This window comes from Vulpes lagopus, chromosome 8 (assembly GCF_018345385.1).
Source record: "Vulpes lagopus strain Blue_001 chromosome 8, ASM1834538v1, whole genome shotgun sequence".
In the NCBI taxonomy this organism is placed as follows: domain Eukaryota; kingdom Metazoa; phylum Chordata; class Mammalia; order Carnivora; family Canidae; genus Vulpes; species Vulpes lagopus.
In genome coordinates, this window is record NC_054831.1 from 30,517,997 (window position 1) to 30,536,856 (window position 18,860).

At 36.4% G+C, this 18,860-nt stretch overlaps 1 long non-coding RNA gene across 1 annotated transcript; it reads right to left on the reverse strand.

Moving 5' to 3' along the window:
- Nucleotides 1-399: 399 nt before the first annotated feature.
- Nucleotides 400-18,268, reverse strand: LOC121497062. The gene is made up of 3 exons (XR_005989398.1): nt 17,859-18,268; nt 16,686-16,752; nt 400-435 (listed from the first exon to the last, which is right to left on the reverse strand). It is a non-coding gene; the product is annotated as an uncharacterized LOC121497062 (long non-coding RNA).
- Between the last annotated feature and the right edge of the window lie 592 nt (nt 18,269-18,860).

Genomic DNA, 18,860 nt, shown 5'->3' on the forward strand with positions numbered 1-18,860 from the left:
CTCCCTCTGCCTATGTCTCTGCCTCTCTCTCTCTCTCTCTCTCTCTCTGTGACTATCATAAAAAAAAAAAAAAAAAAAAAAAAGCTGTCATCAGATAAACATCTTCTGGATGAAGATATTCAACCAGAAACTCATCAAGCTATCAGTATTATGATTTAGCCCATAATTTTCCCCTCAGTGTGATATCATATGATACCAACAAAAGACTTTACAGAGGATATTTGACTCTTTCAAGAAATTAAAGTGAATTCTTTATTTCAAACTTATACGAATGAGGTCAAAAATTTATTAAACCAGGGGTGATCCCAACCTGAAGAGTAATGAGACCTATTCAAACATGATTGCAATTACTGTCTCAAGTAGAAAAATGCCTCACCCAAAGCATTCACTTCCTGACTTGACATTTCACCATAGACACATGGTATTTCTTCTGTCCTATAAATAGGAATCAGAGAGACCAAGTTTTATTCATCTCCATTTATTCCACAATGCCTAGAATGTAGCCTTATACATGATACTGTGGAGTCTACTCCCTGCCTTTCTCAGGTCAAGATGCTCCTGCCAAAATAGAAGTGTCTGTCACTGCCCACTAGAAGTCCAGGGGTCACTTGAGCTTACTATTTCCTGCTGCACTGCAGGAAGAAGCATATAAATAGATCAACCAAAATGTGTGTCATGCTCAAGGCAGGAGGCATAACACCGATTCCCTACTCAACAGATGAGGTAATTGGCTAAAAATATCTCTTGGTGTAGGTAGAGAGATGTTGCTACTATTATGCAGCCAAAATTTCAGTTGTTGACATTAGCTGTAGATGACTGAACGACACACAGTAATGCCTCCTTTTAATAACAATAATGGCCCCTTACTTCAGACAGCTGGTCTAACAAGGTCATCCCAGAGCCACAAGGCCTGGACGTGTGAATGGTATATCCATTCCGGGTAACTGATTACTAGCTATCAGAGTCCTGGGTATTGATCCAGGCACTGCCTAGCCTTTTGCTTATTTGCTTATTCAGTGCTCTCTTGCTGCTTCACCCAAACTTTCATTATCCCTCCCACACAAAAGTCTCCGATCTGCTTCTTTATCTCTGACAATAGAATGCAATATGTCCCCTGTCCCTGAAGCATTAGCAACACAGAACATGTTTATCCTTTTCTAAGGTAGTAACTGCTTATTTTTTAGAAAAAAAAAATCATCCAGCTACACAATTTCTGGTAGATAAAGAGATTCTTTATCATGTCTTAGAGAATTTCCATTTACCCCAAAGATTCTAAATCCATTAGGAACAAAAGTTCCTGTATGAACCTTGTGTTTTCTCCTTGAAATTCTTAAGATGAGCCTTTGCTGTGCATAAAATGCAAACTCAAGAAATGCTTGCTTCATGCAGGAATCAACAACTCAGGACAGGTCGTATAAGAAATTTGGAACGGAGTGAGTTGAGAGGACTAGAGACGGCGGTCCAGGCATGTCACACTGCAGGACACTTCTTAGAAAACAAAAGCCAAGATGTTAGGACCTAGAAAAGAGTGAGATGGAGAAATGCAGGAGTTCTCTCCCTCAAAAGACTAGGGAGTTGAGGCAGGAGGAGGAAACCCAAGCAAAGATCATAGGCTAGTAGGACATTGGCACAAACATCAGGGAAGAATGTTCAAGTGCAGGGACAGATTCAGAAGGGTTATAAATTATGTGCGAGGTCTAAGCCTGCAACAGCTAGCTGAATCCTCGGGCTGCAAGCAGGTACAAGAAAACTAGCTCCCTAGGGTTCCCAGGCAAGAATGCTGCTTCAGTCCTGCTCCTGAGGCTCCTCCCACGGGCAGGGCAATGACTTCAGGACCCACACTCGCCCTGCCAGGGGAAACACCCCTCTCTGTGGGCACCAAAGCCAATACAGTTGATGTATTAAGGCGTTCAGAGATGCTTTAACTCGTCCCATCTCATAGCCCACCCACACATTTTAGGTAAAGAAAGACTGAATTCAAAAGAGAAAACAACTTGCAAGATAGTAGGACGAACAGAAATCTGAGAAAACCTGCAAGACCAGAACCCAGAACGTCCTCCTTTGCTCGCCCTAAGCTCTTTCTCTTTATTGGGCCACCTCGAGTACCTAAGTGGGAGTTTCAAACTGGTTTACGTAAGAAGTAATAATAACAACAAAAGGCTTATCTAGCACATTTATGCAAAATAAATTTCCATTTCCTCTCTTGAGCTCACCTGCAGCAGACAGTATTATAATCGTGCTATAGGTCCAAAAAACCAAAAAAGGTGTCACTTGCTGTTTCATGACTAAATATGTTTCTGGGAAAGTTATTGCTGTATTTTGACTTGTACCTCCATTAACTGGGGCTAGTTAGCACTTCTCTCCAACAGCAATACTAAATATAAGTAAGTTGCAGTTTAAAAGATTTGGAGTTCCTGATGATGGAAAGCTAAGGGGCAGGCAAGATCGCTTTCTGGACAGCTGCTAATCACAGTATCTCACAGTATAATCACCAATTATTGAAGCTCTTCTATGTGCTAACCACTCTAAGGAGGAGGTGACAAATGCCACCTCAAACCCTTACTGCCCTGAAATTCGGACATAAATTCTACATAGAAAAAAGTTTCAAAGAGGCAGGTGAACTTTGAGATAAATTATTCATGTATCCTTTGTGCCAGCCAGTCATCTTTCTGGGTCACCTCCCCACACGTACTTCTTTTCCACTTCCTCATGCAATCATCACCTGTCCCTTCTCCTACTCCCTCAGTTCCTACCCACCCAAGTGCAACAAATTGCCTCAGTTATATTCCAGAGTATTTAAGATATTCTCTAGCCGTTTGATCTCCATTTTTAACACCACACAATTTGAAGTAGACAGCTTCTGTAACTGTGTAATACTGCATGAATTTCTTTAAAAACAAAAACAGACAAACCAAAAACAGACTACCAAATCAAATAAAGCCCAAAGTGAAAACCTCATCCATCTCAGACCCAAACAGAGCCCGAGAGTTCCAAACAGTCACCCTGCACTGCTGACCACACCAACTCCATGCATATCACATGCATATCACAAGTTAAGATCCAGCCTCTCTCTTAGAAAGGCTCCATATGCTTCTCTGAATAAAAACAGACACACACACTTTCTCTTCACAAGAACACAGCTGCATAGCAACCAGCATGGAGCAGCTAGGAAAAAAAATGAACACCCAAATGCCCCGCCAGCCGAGTCCACCAAGTCAAACCTGGAACTAAAACAACGTGTTGACGAAGTTATTCGTGCCAGCACCCACACATCCAACAACAGCCAAAACAAAACCCTAGAACCTGTCAAGAGAGCATATTTTTCTATTGTCCAATAAATCCCACTGTCATCTAGATGCTAGCTGTTTACATGGATTAATGCCATGCTCACATAGCCAGTTTTAATTTCAATTATTGCCTATTTGCAAACTCACTGAGGAAATAAACAAAATACAAATAGATCATTCTTAATTTTAAACATTTTTATATGCCAATTATATTTTTATTTAAATCCAATTTGCCAACATATAGTGTAATATCCAGTGCCTGTCATATTATGTGCCCTCCTAATGCCCGTCATCCAGTTACCCCATCCCCCCACCCACCTTCTCTAAAAATTGTATAATAATAAAATTCAAAATATGCATTTCAGTCCTCTTTCTCCCACATGTTGTTAAAGCAACTTAAAAAAAATCTTATTCCAGGTTTAACATTCTCCCTGCCCCTCACAGGCCCATTAGCTCAGCAAGCTGTTTCTCAGAGTGGAACATAAAACTTCAGTTGAACACTGTGGATTCACAAAATGAGGTTGAATATCTTATAAGATAACAAGACTTTAAATTGTTAACTCAGATGTTGGTCAACACTCTTCCAGACACCATATAGCATTTTCTTCTGCTTAAAAAAAAAACCACTGTATCCCTTATAAATATCTTTTGCACACATAATTCTATTTTTTCCTACCTTTATTGAGATAAAATTGTACAATGTAGTGATTTGATATCCATGTATTGCAAAATGATTACCACAATAAAGTTAATTAACATATCCATCACCTCACATAGTTCCATTCATTTTTTTTTTTGTGGTGAGAACTTAAAAAATCTATTAAGTAACTTTCAACTATATAATAAAGTATTATTAATTGTAGTCACTCTGCTGTATATCCCCAGAATTTACTCAAACTAGTTTATACATTTTGACCAGTTTCAAATTTTCCCCCAACCCCACCCCTTCCAATTACCAATCTAATCTCTGTTTCTAGTAGTATAACGTTTTTAGTTTCCACATATGAGTGAAATCATTCAGAATTTGTCTTTCTCTGACTTATTTTACTTAACATATGCCCTCCGGTTTGTTTATCCATGTTATCACAAAAGGTGTGATTTCCTTCTTTTTGTGCCTGAATAATTCCTTTGCATGTGTATAAACCACACCTTTATCCATTAATCCACTGATAGACACTTATGTTGTTTCCATGTCTTGGCTATTGTGAGTAATGCTGCAGTGAACAAAGAGACAGCAAATGTCTCTTCAAGATACTGCTTTCATCTTCCTCAGATATATACCCAGAGGTAAGATTGTAGTCCTATTTGGAATTTTTTGAGGAGCTTCCATACTATTTTTCACAGTGGCTGCACCAGTTTACATTCCCACCAGTAGCGCACAAGGGTTCCTTTTTCTCCATATCCTTGCCAACACTTATCTCTTGTCTTTTTGACAATAGCCATTATAACAGGTGTAAGATGATATCCCACAGTGGTTTTGATTTACATCTCCCTGATGAGTGATGTTGAGCATGTTTTCATGTACCTGTTTGTCATCTAAATGTTTTCTTTAGAAAAATGTCTTTTCAGGTACTTTGCACACTTTTCAATTGGCTTGTTTCGTTGTTGTTTTTGTTGTTGTTTTGGGCTTTTTGTTTTTGTTTTTGCTATTGAGTATGAATTCCTTTTATATCATTTTGGATATCAACCTTTTAGATATATGGTTTGTAAATATTCTCTCCCATTCCATAAGGCTGCCTTTTCATCCTTTGATGGTTTCCTTTGCTGTGCACAAGCTTTTTAGTTGTGTAGTCCCATTTGTTTATTTTTGCTTTTGTTGTTTGTGCTTTTGTTGTCATATTCAAAAAAAAAACAAAAAATTGCCAAGAACCATGTCAAAGGGTTTTTCCCCATATTTTCTTCTAGAATCTTTAGTTTCAGGTCTTACATTTAAGTCTTTAATCCATTTTGAGATAATTTTGGTGAATAATATACATGAGAGCTTAGCTTCATTCTTCTGTGTGTGATTATCCAGTTTTCTCAACACCATTTATTGAGGAAACTATTCCTTCTCCCATTGAGTATTTTTAGTGCTTTTGACTATCTAGCAGGGGTTTACTTCTGGTTCTTTATTCTCTTATATGGATCTATGTGTCTGTCTTTATGCTAATACTATACTGGTTTGCTTATTATAGCTCTGTAGTATAGTTTGAAATCAGAAAGTATGATGTTGCAAGCTTTGTTCATCTTTCCTAAGATTGCTTTGGTTATTCAGAGTCTATAGCAATTCCATATGAATTTTAGAATTTTTTCCCCTATAAAAAATGTCATTGGAATTTTGATGGGAATTACATTGAATCAATAGATGGCTTTGGGTAGTATGGACATCTTAACAATATTAGTTCTTCCAATCCATGAACACAGGATATCTTCCATTTATTTGTGACTTCTTCAGTTTCTTTCATAAGTCTTACAGTTTTTAATGTATACATCTTTCACCACCTTGGTTAAATTTATTCCTAAGTATTTTTTGGTGTTACTGTCAATAGGGTTTTTTTTATTTCTTTGACAGATGCTTCATTGATAGTGTATAGAATGCAATTAATTTAAGTATGTTGATTTTTGTATCATGCAAAATGCGCTGAATTTGTTTATTAGATTTAAGAGTTTGGGAGTTAGTCTTTAGGATTTTCTTAATGTAAGATCATACCATCTTCAAACAAAGACAATTTTACTTCTTTCTCTCTGCTTTGGATGCCTTTTACTTCTTTTTATTGCCTGATTTCTCTGGGTAGAACTCTAAGTAGGATGTTGAGTAAAATTGGCAAGAGTGGGCTCACTTGTCTTATTCCTGATCTTAGTGGAAAAGCTTTCAACACTTCACTGTTGAGTGTGTTATCTGTGGGCCTGTTACATATGGTCTTTACTATGTTGATCATGTGATTTTTATTGTGTGTCACATTTACTGATATTCATACATTGAACCATCTTTGTATCTCAGTAATGAAGCCTATCTAATCATTAATGTATTATCCTTTTAATGTGCTCTGGAATTTGGTTTGCTAATTTTGTTGAGAATTTTTGCATCTGTATTTGTTAGGAATATTGGCCTATAGTTCTCTTCTTTGTAATGTCCATATCTGGCTTTGTAGTGCAGTAATGCTGGACTTGTGAAATGAGTTTTGAAGTGTTCACTCCCCTTCGGTATTTTGAAAGAGTTTGAGAAGTTTTGGTATTAATTTTTTAAATGTTTCATAGAATTCACCAGGGAAACCATACAGTTCTGGACTTTTCTTTTTTCTTTCTTTCTTTTTTTTTTTATTGGAGTTCAATTTGCCGACATATAGCATAATACCCAGTGCTCATCCCATCAGGTGCCCCCCTCAGTGCCTATCACCCAGTCACCCCCACCCCCCACCCACCTCCCTTTCCACCACCACTTGTTCATTTCCAAGAGTTAGGAGTATCTCATGTTCTGTCTCCCTTTCTGATATTTCCCATTCATTTTTTCTCTTCCCCTTTATTCCCTTCCACTATTTTTTTTATATTCCCCAAAATGAATGAGACCATATAATGTTTGTCCTTCTCCAATTGACTTATTTCACTCAGCATAATACCCTCCAGTTCCATCCATGTCGAAGCAAATGGTGGGTATTTGTCGTTTCTAAAGGCTGAGTAATATTTCATTGTATACATAGACCACATCTTCCTTACCCATTCATCTTTCAATGGACACTGAGGCTCCTTCCACAGTTTGGCTGTTGTGGACATTGCTGCTATAAACATCGGGGTGCAGGTGTCCCAGTGTTTCACTGCATCTATATCTTTGGGGTAAATCCGCAGCAGTGCAATTGCTGGGATGTAGGGCAGATATATATTTAACTCTTTGAGGAACCTCCACACAGTTTTCCAGAGTGGCTGCACCAGTTCACATTCCCACCAACAGTGCAAGAGAGTTCCCCTTTCTCCACATCTTCTCCAACATTGGTTGTTTCCTGCCTTGTTAATTTTCCCCAACTCACTGATGTGAGGTAGTAGTAGTTTTGATTTGTATTTCCCTGATGGCAAATGATGTGGAGCATTTTCTCATGTGCGTGTTGGCCATGTCTATGTCTTCCTCTGTGAGATTTCTGTTCATGTCTTTTGCCCATTTCATGATTGGATTGTTTGTTTCTTTGGTGTTGAGTTTAATAAGTTCTTTATGGATCTTGGATACTAGTTCTTTATCTGATATGTCATTTGCAAATATCTTCTCCCATTCTGTAGGTTGTCTTTTAGTTTTGTTGACTGTTTCTTTTGCTGTACAAAAGCTTCTTTGGCAGTGTGGCAGGATACAAAATCAATGCCCAGAAGTCAGTGGCATTTCTATACACTAACAATGAGACTGAAGAAAGAGAAATTAAGGAGTCCATCCCCTTTACAACTGCACCCAAAAGCATAAGATACCTAGGAATAAACCTAACCAAAGAGGTAAAGGATCTATACCCTAAAAACTACAGAACACTTCTGAAAGAAATTGAGGAAGACACAAAGAGATGGAAAAATATTCCATGCTCATGGGTTGGAAGAATTAATATTAAGAAAATGTCAATGCTACCCAGGGCAATTTACACATTCAATGCAATCCCTATCAAAATACCATGGACTTTCTTCACAGAGTTGGAACAAATAATCTTAAGATTTGTGTGGAATCAGAAAAGACCCCGAATAGCCAGGGGAATATTAAAAAATAAAACCATAGCTGGGGGCATCACAACGCCAGATTTTAGGTTGTACTACAAAGCCGAGGTCATCAAGACAGTGTGGTACTGGCACAAAAACAGACACATAGATCAATGGAACAGAATAGAGAATCCAGAAGTGGACCCTCAACTTTATGGTCAACTAATATTCGACAAAGGAGGAAAGACTATCCACTGGCAAAAAGACAGTCTCTTCAATAAATGGTGCTAGCAAAATTGGACGTTCACATACAGAAGAATGAAACTGGACCATTCTCTTACACCATACACAAAGATAAACTCAAAATGGATGAAAGATCTAAATGTGAAACAAGATTCCATCAAAATCCTAGAGGAGAACACAGGCATCACCCTTTTTGGACTTGGCCACAGTAACTTCTTGCAAGATACATCCATGAAGGCAAGAGAAACAAGCAAAATGAACTATTAGGCTTTTCTTTTATCAATCTCATTAGTCATTATTGGTCAGTTCAGATTTTCTATTTCTTCATGATCTAGCCTTGGTAGGTTGCATGTTTTTCAGAATTTATCTATTTCCTTTGGTTATCCAATTTGTTGGTGTATAATTATAGAAGTCTATTATGACTCTACATTTTGGTGATGTCAGATACAGTGTCTCCTCTTTTATTTTTTATTTTTTAATGAGCCCTTGTCTTCTTTTCTTGGTAAGCCATGTTAAAGGCCTGTCAATTTTGTTCATCTTTTCAAAGAATCAACTCTTAGTTTTGTTGAAAGTTTCTATTGTTTTCTTATTCTCTATATCATTTACCTCTGTTCTAATCTTTTTTTTTTTCTTCTGCCAACTTTGGTCTTAATTTGTTTTCTTTTTCTAGTTCCTTTAAAGTGTGAGGTTAGATTGTTTATTTGAGATCTTTTTTCTTAAGATATGCATTTAGAACTATAAACTTTCTTCTTAGAACTGCTTTTGCTGCATCTCATACATTTTGGTATATTCTGTTTCCAATTTTATTTGTCTCAAGATTTTTTTTATTTCCCTTTTAATTTCTTCTTTGATTCATTGTTCAATAGTGAACGTATAATTGTGAATTCCACATATTTGTGAATTTTCCAGCTTTCCTCCTGTTATTGATCTCTAGTTTCATTACAATTATGATCAGAAAGATATGGTATAATTTCCATCTTCTTGAATTTGTTGAGACTTGCTTTCTGGCCTAACATAAGGCGTAGTCTAGAAAATTTTCCATGTGCACTGGAAAACAATGTGTATTCTGCTCCTATTGGATAAGATGTTCTGCATATATATGTTAGGTCCATTGGTCTGTAGTGTTTTTCAAATCTGCTGTTTCCTTATTGATTCTCTCTGGATGGTCTATCGAATGGGATATTAAAATCTTTGACACTTATTGTATTGCTGTTTATTTATCCTTTTATTTTATTTAGTATTTGCCTATATATCTAGATGCTTTGATGGAGTGCATAAATATTTACAATTATTATATCTTTTTGATGAACTGGGTGCATAAATATTTACAATTGTTATATCTTCTTGATGAAGATATATGAATTGACCTCTTTTTCCATTATATAATGACCTTCATTGTTTCTTGGACCATTTTTAACTTTAAGTCTATTTTGTCTGATATAAGTATTATTATCCTTGACTGCTTTCATTTACCATTTGCTTGAAATATCTTTTTCCATTCCTTCACTCTCAGCCTATGTGTGTCCTTAAAAGTGAATATTTTGAGGTCAGCATGTCATTTGCTCTTGTTTTTTAATCCATTCTCTGTCTCTTTATTGGAGAAAATAATCCATTTCTATTTAAACTAATATTGTAAATAAATTAGAACTTACTAATACCATATAGCTCATTGTTTTCCAACTGTTTGTAGACACTTTGTTTCCTGCTTCCTCTTTTCTGTCTTCCTTTGTGATTTGATGACTTTTTGTGGTGGTATGGTTTGAATTCTTTATCATAATCTTTTGTATATCTACTACAAGTTCTTCCTTTGTGGTTATCATTAGGCTTACATAAATTATCTTTTGGTTATAATGTGCTATTTTAAGCTGCTAACATCTCAACTTCAATAGCATACAAAAACTTTATGCTTTTACTTCTCCCCCATTCACATTTTAGGTTATTGGTGTTACCTTTCACATATTTTAATATTATGTATCCATAATAAATTATTGTCATTATGGTTATTTTTAATACATTTATTTTTTAACTTTTAAACTGGAGTTGTAGGTGAATTATGCACCATTAAAATATTAGAAAATCTGACTTTGATTATATTTTACTATTACCAGTGAGTTTTATACATTCATGGTTTTTCTATATTAATTAGTAACCATTCATTTCCACTTAAAGAACACCCTTTAGCATTTCTTGTAGGGCAGGTCTAGTTGTGATGAACTTCCTCAGTTTTGTTTGTTCAAAAAAGTCTTTACTTATCCTTCTTTTAAGAATGACAGCTTTGCTGGGTATAATATTTACTGGTGATGATGGTTACTCTAAGTTTCTGTCTTTACCAGGGCCCAAGGGCTATTTTTGTGCTTCTCTTGTAAACTCCAAGATGCATTTAAACTAAGTACTGAGATTTCCAGTGTATGTACTTCATCTGGTATATATTGGTCACAAGGCAGGGGTGTCCCCCCTAACTCAAAGAATTTTCCTGGGGCCAAATGGCAATTAAAGATAGCAATTTTTCAAGTTCACATGTAAGTAATCTCACAATTATCCCCAGATGAGGCATGGGCTAGTGAAAGAACCCAATTAGACTGAATAGCAATTGGGATTTACTTCTACTGGTTAGAGGGAAAAGGCTTGGGATCCCTGGGTGGCGCAGCGGTTTAGCGCCTGTCTTTGGCCCAGGGTGCGATCCTGGAGACCCGGGATCGAATCCCACATCAGGCTCCCGGTGCATGGAGCCTGCTTCTCCCTCTGCCTGTGTCTCTGCCTCTCTCTCTCTCTCTGTGTGACTATCATAAATAAATAAAAATTAAAAAAAAAAGAGGGAAAAGGCTTACTTATGACTTCCTGTAAGAATGCCTTGATATGTTCCCATCCACCATCCCACCCAAGAAACCTAACACTGATTGTAGAATCTTTAATTTTATCTGGGTTCATAACCCCACTATCACTCTCTTTGGCTACTTATCAAAGCTGAAAATTTATCATTAACAGAGGTTTTATCACCAATTGGCCATCCATCCACTCAAAGCCCATCATCATATCAATATGTTATGCTAGATAAAACTTAATGGCAGCCACTTGGCTTGGAATTTTTGTGTAAGTTTGTATATTGGAAAGTTTGCATTTGCCTAGAGAAACACAGCAAATAAAATAAGAAATACTCCATCAGGGTGGTTAAGCCCATGGACTCTGAACCAGATTGTCTGGGTTCACATCATAGCTCTGTTACATACATACATACATATAAATTTCTATGTCTCAATTTCCCAATTTATAAAACAAGACCAGTAATAGTACCAATCTCACAGAGTTGAGCATTGAACCCTAATTTTTAACCAACTGGATCTCAGTATTTCTACACATACAAAACAAGTTCCTATCCTAAAAGTAAAACTCCCAATTAAAAGGAGATTAGATACATTTTCACAAAAACATCTTTTACAGTTACAAACTCTAAGAAACAATACTCTGATTCTTACCTTTTGGGTTTTAACGTATTTCTTGCAAAGTTACTTTTGTGAGAGACTCTTATCTTGCTTAAATTGCTTCTTCCTTAGATTTAGGGCAAAAGCCGATTCACTGAAGAACTTGAAGTTTCTATTAATTCCAGTATTCCAGTGAAGTTAATTTATGATTTTACAATTTTTCTGACCCAACACAGCCATACTACCTGCTTTTAATGAAGATTGCCACCTCAGCCCAACCTTTTTTTTTTTTTTTTAGATATTATTTATTTATTCATGAGAGACACAGAGAGAGAGGCAGAGACACAGGCAGAGAGAGAAGCAGGCTCCCTGCAGGGAGCCTGACATAGGACTCAATCCCAGGACCCCACAATTACAACTTGAGCCAAAGGCAGACGGTCAATCACTGAGCCACCCAGGTGCTCCCCATAAACTTTTTATTTTTAACTTATTTGTAGTATCACAATGCCACTGCCACCATTTGCCCCACTCCTTTTTAATCCTTGATAATAATCTAGTCATAAGAGGTAGTGAGCATGGAAAAACAAATGCCATTGCTGTTGAAAGTCATGGGTACATGATTCACTACCAAGTGCTAAACCTTCCTTTGCCTCTATAAGCTTAGCAGAACTCACTCTATCAGTATTTCTCTGCTCAGGTAGTCTTGTATTGGGCCAGTCCCAGATTTGGCTCCATATGTTTTGATTGAGCATTGATTCCCCTACTAAAAATTGCACCCATTGTAGAATGTGTTTTGCTCCTTTGAGGGCTATGAATATAGACCTGTAAATCAAGTTTTGTGATCAAAGCTATGCCAATCAGACTCATCCTGGATTTCTGCATCTGTATTGGAGTGATGTAAAAACAAAAACATCAGAATTTACTTATTCCCTTGGTGATTCCTAGATAAGATCATTGAATAGTTTCGCCCCTGAAGCCAACCTCTATCAGACTTATTCTTCAGCATTTCTGCATATATTTCCAATAAATTCCTTCTTTGCCTTTAGTAAATATTAATCTCTGCACTTCGAAACAAAAAGACCCTAACTCTTAGAATTTGAACCTGTTCATGGCCCCACAGTTAAAAATCAAAATCCCTTTTGATGTAGGTTTGTTCTTCCCTTATCGGTTTTCCAAAAATGAAAGCAATTGCCCAATTATGCTCTGCTTACAAGAAATTTACTAATTTTCATTAAAAAGGCACTTTACATGAAAGAATTATCATAAGAACGTGAAAACATGCTGATTATTTTCCATTTGCCTTTCCAGATCCACCCTCCTCTTGCTTCCCTACTCCGCCTGAGACCACAGAGGCTCATCTGTTTGGACTCATCAACAGGCTCGCTTGCACAGTTGCTTCCAGTTGTGCTCAGTCAATAGAAGGTCCCCAGAAAAATATCAAGGAAAGAAAAGAGTGAGGTTGGTGTGTTAGTCCTTGGGCTTCCTCCTTTTGGGTTGGCCTTGGACTGGCTGCCTGGCAGCCTCTACCCCATGTGGCAGCCCCTGACAGGAAGCCCTACCCATACAACTCCTCTCTTCTCACCTATGTAGGCCTAGGAGTGGTGTGGCTACAAAGTGCTGGATTCTCTTAGTGGCTCCTCCACATGTAAGCTATACTTCCATAAATACTGCTGATATCTTAGTGTTTCATCTACTTCCTGACAGAATCCCGCCTAATATAGGGGTGGGATGGGTTCCAACTTAGCAAACTAGTATTGTCTTCCACCTGTAAGACCTTTTGTTACCATTGCTACACAGTTGTCAATTTCCTTTGACCACATCCAAGAAAGGAAAAACAAACACTGGTGATCTGATAAAGAAGTAACCCAGGTAGCCGCTACAGTTTCCTCATTTAGCTCAGTTTTTAAGTCTCTGTAGGACTAGAGCCCATGATAGGCACTGGTCGCTTTTTAACTCTTCATCTCAAGTTTATGATAGAATTCTCTTTCTCTTGCTGCAAGGGGTATAAAGGTGAAATAGTAAAATCAGATCTTATCAAGACTTTAGGCAGGAGGGAAAATTTAGCATTGGCTACTGCTGTTTACAAAATTGAGTCATATTACAAAGAGGCATGCTAGACAGGGAGTTGACATTATAAATACGAAAACATCTTGTGGAACGGTCCGTTCCTGTTTTCTTATCTAATGCTCGTATATTTCCCTGTCATTTCTTTAGGCCAAGAACCTAAGCAATTTCCCCTGTTACAAGAGTAGGGTAGATATGTCAACTTAGCTACTAAGGGTAGTTTTGGGGATGTGTATAGGTCTGTGTTAGTATGTGCCAAACATTAGAAAGTGGATACACTGGTCATTTGCATTTAGTTGTACCAATATAGTTTTATTCCCACATATATGTTCTCTTTCTGAGAAGTCATCAGAAATCAAAATAAATGGAATTGCAACCCAAAGAGTAAAGATTTGATTTTTTTAGAAACTGAGGTCCATCTATGGTCAATCATGGCTAGGCTTTCTATAGCACAGAGGTTTAATATCTGTGGCATGGTGAGGAATTACCTTCTGTGGTAATAAGATAAACCCTTTCTTGAAGAATAATGAAGCCCAGCAGCAAAACTGTACCTCTCTGCTCCTCTGCATTGTCTACATTGACCTTTGATTTCTGAGGGCTTCACTTTATGTTATATATATCTGATATATATAGCCTTTATATTGTTCACTATTTTTATACTAAATCAAAGTGAGAGTAACCTTGCACTGAGGAAATCATTTGTCTAGTTTTCAAATCCAGACCAGAGTTTTTTGGCCTAGCCTAACTAAGTAGACTGACTATGAAGGCATCAGATTCTCATATGAAATAGATTCTAATCCTAGTTTTGTTATATACAAGCTGTGTGTTTCAGGTCAAGGATTTCACTTTACTAAGCCTTAGTTTGCTCATCTGGGAAGCTATCTATATCATAAAATAAAATGTATTTAAAGCACTAAGCACAGTGCTTGGCATATTGTAAGCACTTCATAGATATCAGCAATTATTATTACATTATAGCAACCAGGAAGAACTGTAAACCCAAAATGAGGCCAAGAAATCATTTTCATTACAGATGCAAGGTAAAAAAGTACCTTGAAAAAAATCCCTTTATACTTTTAACCTGTCCCATAATAAGTAAGGATCATGAGATCAATTCTATATAGAATTTACCTCAAAATTCCCTAGCAAAGCAGCAAAGTTCATCTTATGCACTAGAATTGAATATTTATGCTGACTACATCAGACAAGTCAGAAAATGGATTTCATAAAATAAAGAGAAAAGCCAGAACCTGAAGAAAAGGTCCTCAGCAGAGAATTTGATTTTAACTCTTAGGTGGAAAAAATTAAAAATTAAAAACCTGTACTATCTGTAAAAGTATGAAAAGCTTGAGTAGTAGGAACTGAAATCTGTTTGCTAGACTTTTCTTAGTCTTAGGTGGGTAATTCATGGTGTCAGTTTGACTGTACATTAAAAAAAAATAGTAATGGAGAAGTTTGTATTTTCCAAAGATTGCCTCAACTATATTTCCCATTATACATGGTCTGTTATGATGTGGCTTTGCACTCCTCCAACAGTGAGTATTTATTTCTCCATCCTGTTGAATTTAAATATGTTCTATGACTGCTTAGACTACGTAAGATCAGAAGTCACTTTGTGTCAGCTTCAGATGTAACCATGAACTGGCCTGGAAGATGCTATGCATACAAAGCCTAGGCCGCATAGAATGGGCCTTCTTTCCATGGCCCCAGTGAGGCTCTCAGCCTAGAGCCTACATCTACTGCCTGCCATATCAGAGAGCTATTCTGGCTGTCCAGTACAGCCCCACATTCAATGACTCCATCCCCAACCTCCATAGACTACAACCCTGGAGGCCACCAAACCCACAGGACTGTGTGAGATAATCATAAACTGCATTTGAAACTACTATGTTTTGAGTCTTTATGTTAAATAGCAATAGATAGCCAGAGCAACTTCCCACATTTCATTTAAGCATCTGGTTTTTCCCCTCTATCTAGTTCTATCTTCTATCTTAATAGGCAACAAATAATTTTGTGACTCCTTTCCTAAATACCTTTTTCCAAGCATGGCTATTTATTAAAAGTCCCAATTATCTGAATGTCTCTTGGTCAATAATGCTATCTATATTAATTAAACTATCAGCAACTTGAAAAAAGCTTGATTTTATTAAAGTTTTCCAACGTTATTTGATTGAACGAACCAAGAGATCAATGATAGCAGACTAAACAAATAATCTCTAGCTGTATCAGCACAAGCAGAAACACAAGTAAATCAAATCAGAAGATTTATGGTAATTTTTGCTACATCTAGAAATTCTTAAGGACATTAGAAATGTCCCCTCTTGTGATAAGGTCTAGTCATAATAACATAAGCAAATAGGATTCCATTTTCTTAATGTATAATTCTTTATGAGAAATTTGAATAATATTCTTTAGAGTAAGTACTAATTCACAGAAAGGCAAGTAAATGGTAGAATTTCTTTTACTGTAAGAAGCAAGACTCCTTTCAAATTTTCAACTCATATATTTAAATGCAAATGAGGGTATATAAATACATTCTAAAACTGCTTTTTTGAACTATTTGCAAGTATGCCAGAGATAAAGGCACAGCAATTATGGTATTATGAAGATTAAAAATAAAAATTAACTTAAGAATGATCAGTTAAAATATCAAATTTAAAATATTATGTAAGGTATTTTTTAAAACGACTCTGTATATACAAAAAAATGGGAATGATTACTTTCCACAATGCATATAAGAAGAAAATTAAAACACTGATTTTCAAAACTATAATTTTCTAAACATATAAGAATTTTGGTAGAAACATGCTGTTAATTCCATAGTTTTGATTATCATATGGGTTAATTCAGGGGTCACCTTCATTGTTTTCATATAGTAGCATGATACTTCTCTCTTTCAATATCACAAGAGGCTAATAACATTATACACTGATATTTAAAGAGAAATGCAAATTAGAACTATAAGGAGATAGTATTTTTCACACATTAGATTGGTAAATTTCCAAAATTTCCAAAATTTCCAAAAGTTTACCTTATTGTCAAAGCTGTGGAAAAAGAGCACTTTCATACTTTTGTAGTAATGCAGACTGGCATAACCTCTGTGGAGGGAAATTTAAGAATGTTTAGCAGAATTACTTAGAAATATGCCTTTGCACCAACAATTCCATTTCTAGGAATCTATCCCAAACGTAAGTTAGCAAAAATATAAAATGATTTAAACATAAGGTTAGTCAACATAGGTTTTGACTTTGAGGTTCTATAAATGTTTTAATATTTAAAAGAAACTTAAAGAGAATCCCTAAAATTTGAACACAGAAATGAATACACCTAATTCATATCAAATTCATGGCCTAACTTTTAGTATTTTTGATTGTCCAACCATACTAAAATATTCTAGGAGTGAAAAAAACTACAAAGATATCTTAACCTACATTCAATAGCCTTCTTGGAATTACTTAATACATAATAGGATAAAGCAAATGAGTTATTATGCTAATACTACTAGCAATCAAAAGTGCCCATGCATAAAGAAAAGTTTCAAGTATAAAATCAAAGATTTTAAGTAGAGGCCAGATAGTAAATTAGACATGGAAACTCATTTCAATATTAACTTATTCCAAAAATATGTATTTCTAATAATAGCCAAATATTATCAGTGACTTTTAAATCCCTGATATGTATCTGTATTACCCAAATTTCCTTCAAATAGCACATATATTCAATAATAAACCATGAAAAATATTATTTGCTGAAAACAAAATTCCAATTCTATAATCTGAACTCTGAACAAGTTTGGTTGCAAAGATAACAGGGGCAACAAGTTCCCAAATTCTAGTCTTTTAATATTATTTCCCACTAAAAGTAATCAGGTCTCTTAAAGAAATCACTCATTTCAGTTCTGTAGCAAGGAATATCAAGATGAGCATAGGCCCTCTGTAGGACCAGAAAGCACAGATGTTCTCAAAATAGGGTCATGTCAAAGGTCACAGAACACATCTGGAAAATCTTCCCACTGACCAAAGATAGGACAACATCAAGCATAATGACTACAATTGATTAAAAGCATTGCATATGTACAAACTTTACTGGTTTCCTATTACTGCTGAATTATGACAAATTACCAGAAATTCTATGGCTTAAAACAACACAAACTTATTATCTTACAGGTAAGTCCTAAAATCAAGATACCAGCAAGACTATGTACCTTCTGATGGCTGTAAGGGATAATCCGTTTCCTTGACTTTTCCAGCTTTGCGAAGCTGCCTCTGTTCTTTGGTTCACCTTTCCTTCCTCCATCTTTAAAGCCAGGAGAGTAGTATTCATATTTCTCTGTCTCTGACCCCTGCTTCCAACATCATGTCTCCTTCTCTGCCTCTAAAACTCCTGCCTCCCTCTAATATGGGCCATTGTGACTATACTATGCTCACCCAGATAATTCAGGATAGTCTTCCCACCTCAACATTCTTAACTTAGCCACTTCTGCAAAATCCACTTTTGCCATAAAAAGTAACACTGTCACAGGTTCTGGGACTTAGGACATGGAATCTTTATGGGTTCATTATTCTGTCCATAATAATGATACTCAACACAAAGGGAAGGGGGAAAAATCCTTCACTGAGACATCAATTCCATCATCTGAAAATTGGCAATTAAAGGGAATGAATAAATTGTCATTTCTTTGCAAACTGTATTTCAGATAACCAATTATCTCCAGTTAATGAAGTAAACGTCTTCATCACAGAATGAGTCCATCTAAAAAATGGAAAGAAATTATGGAATTAGAAAAATCACCATTCTGCAACCTCTAACGTAATCCTTATTTCAGAAAATAGACAAAATGGATGAAACCATTAGTTGGAAGGTTAATGGCAAGCTCACAGTGGGGGAATAAAGCTGACCCCAGAGACTGACCTCAGTAGGGAAGGGCACTGCAAGTATGGAGAAGAAAGAGGAGAGGACTCCACACCAGGCACCCCAAGCATAGGAGACCCACACTGGGAAGAACAACTCCTCATAATATTTGGCTTTGAAAACTAGAGGTGCTTAACCTTGCAAATTTTTATAATCTAATGGGACTTAACACCAGGAACTTGAAAATCATCTTTAGGCTCAGCTCTGGAAAGCCAAAGGGCAATAGGAGACTGAGTCTCTGCCCTTAAAGATACAGCATAACAAACAAGCTCATCAAGATACAACAGAGAAGCAG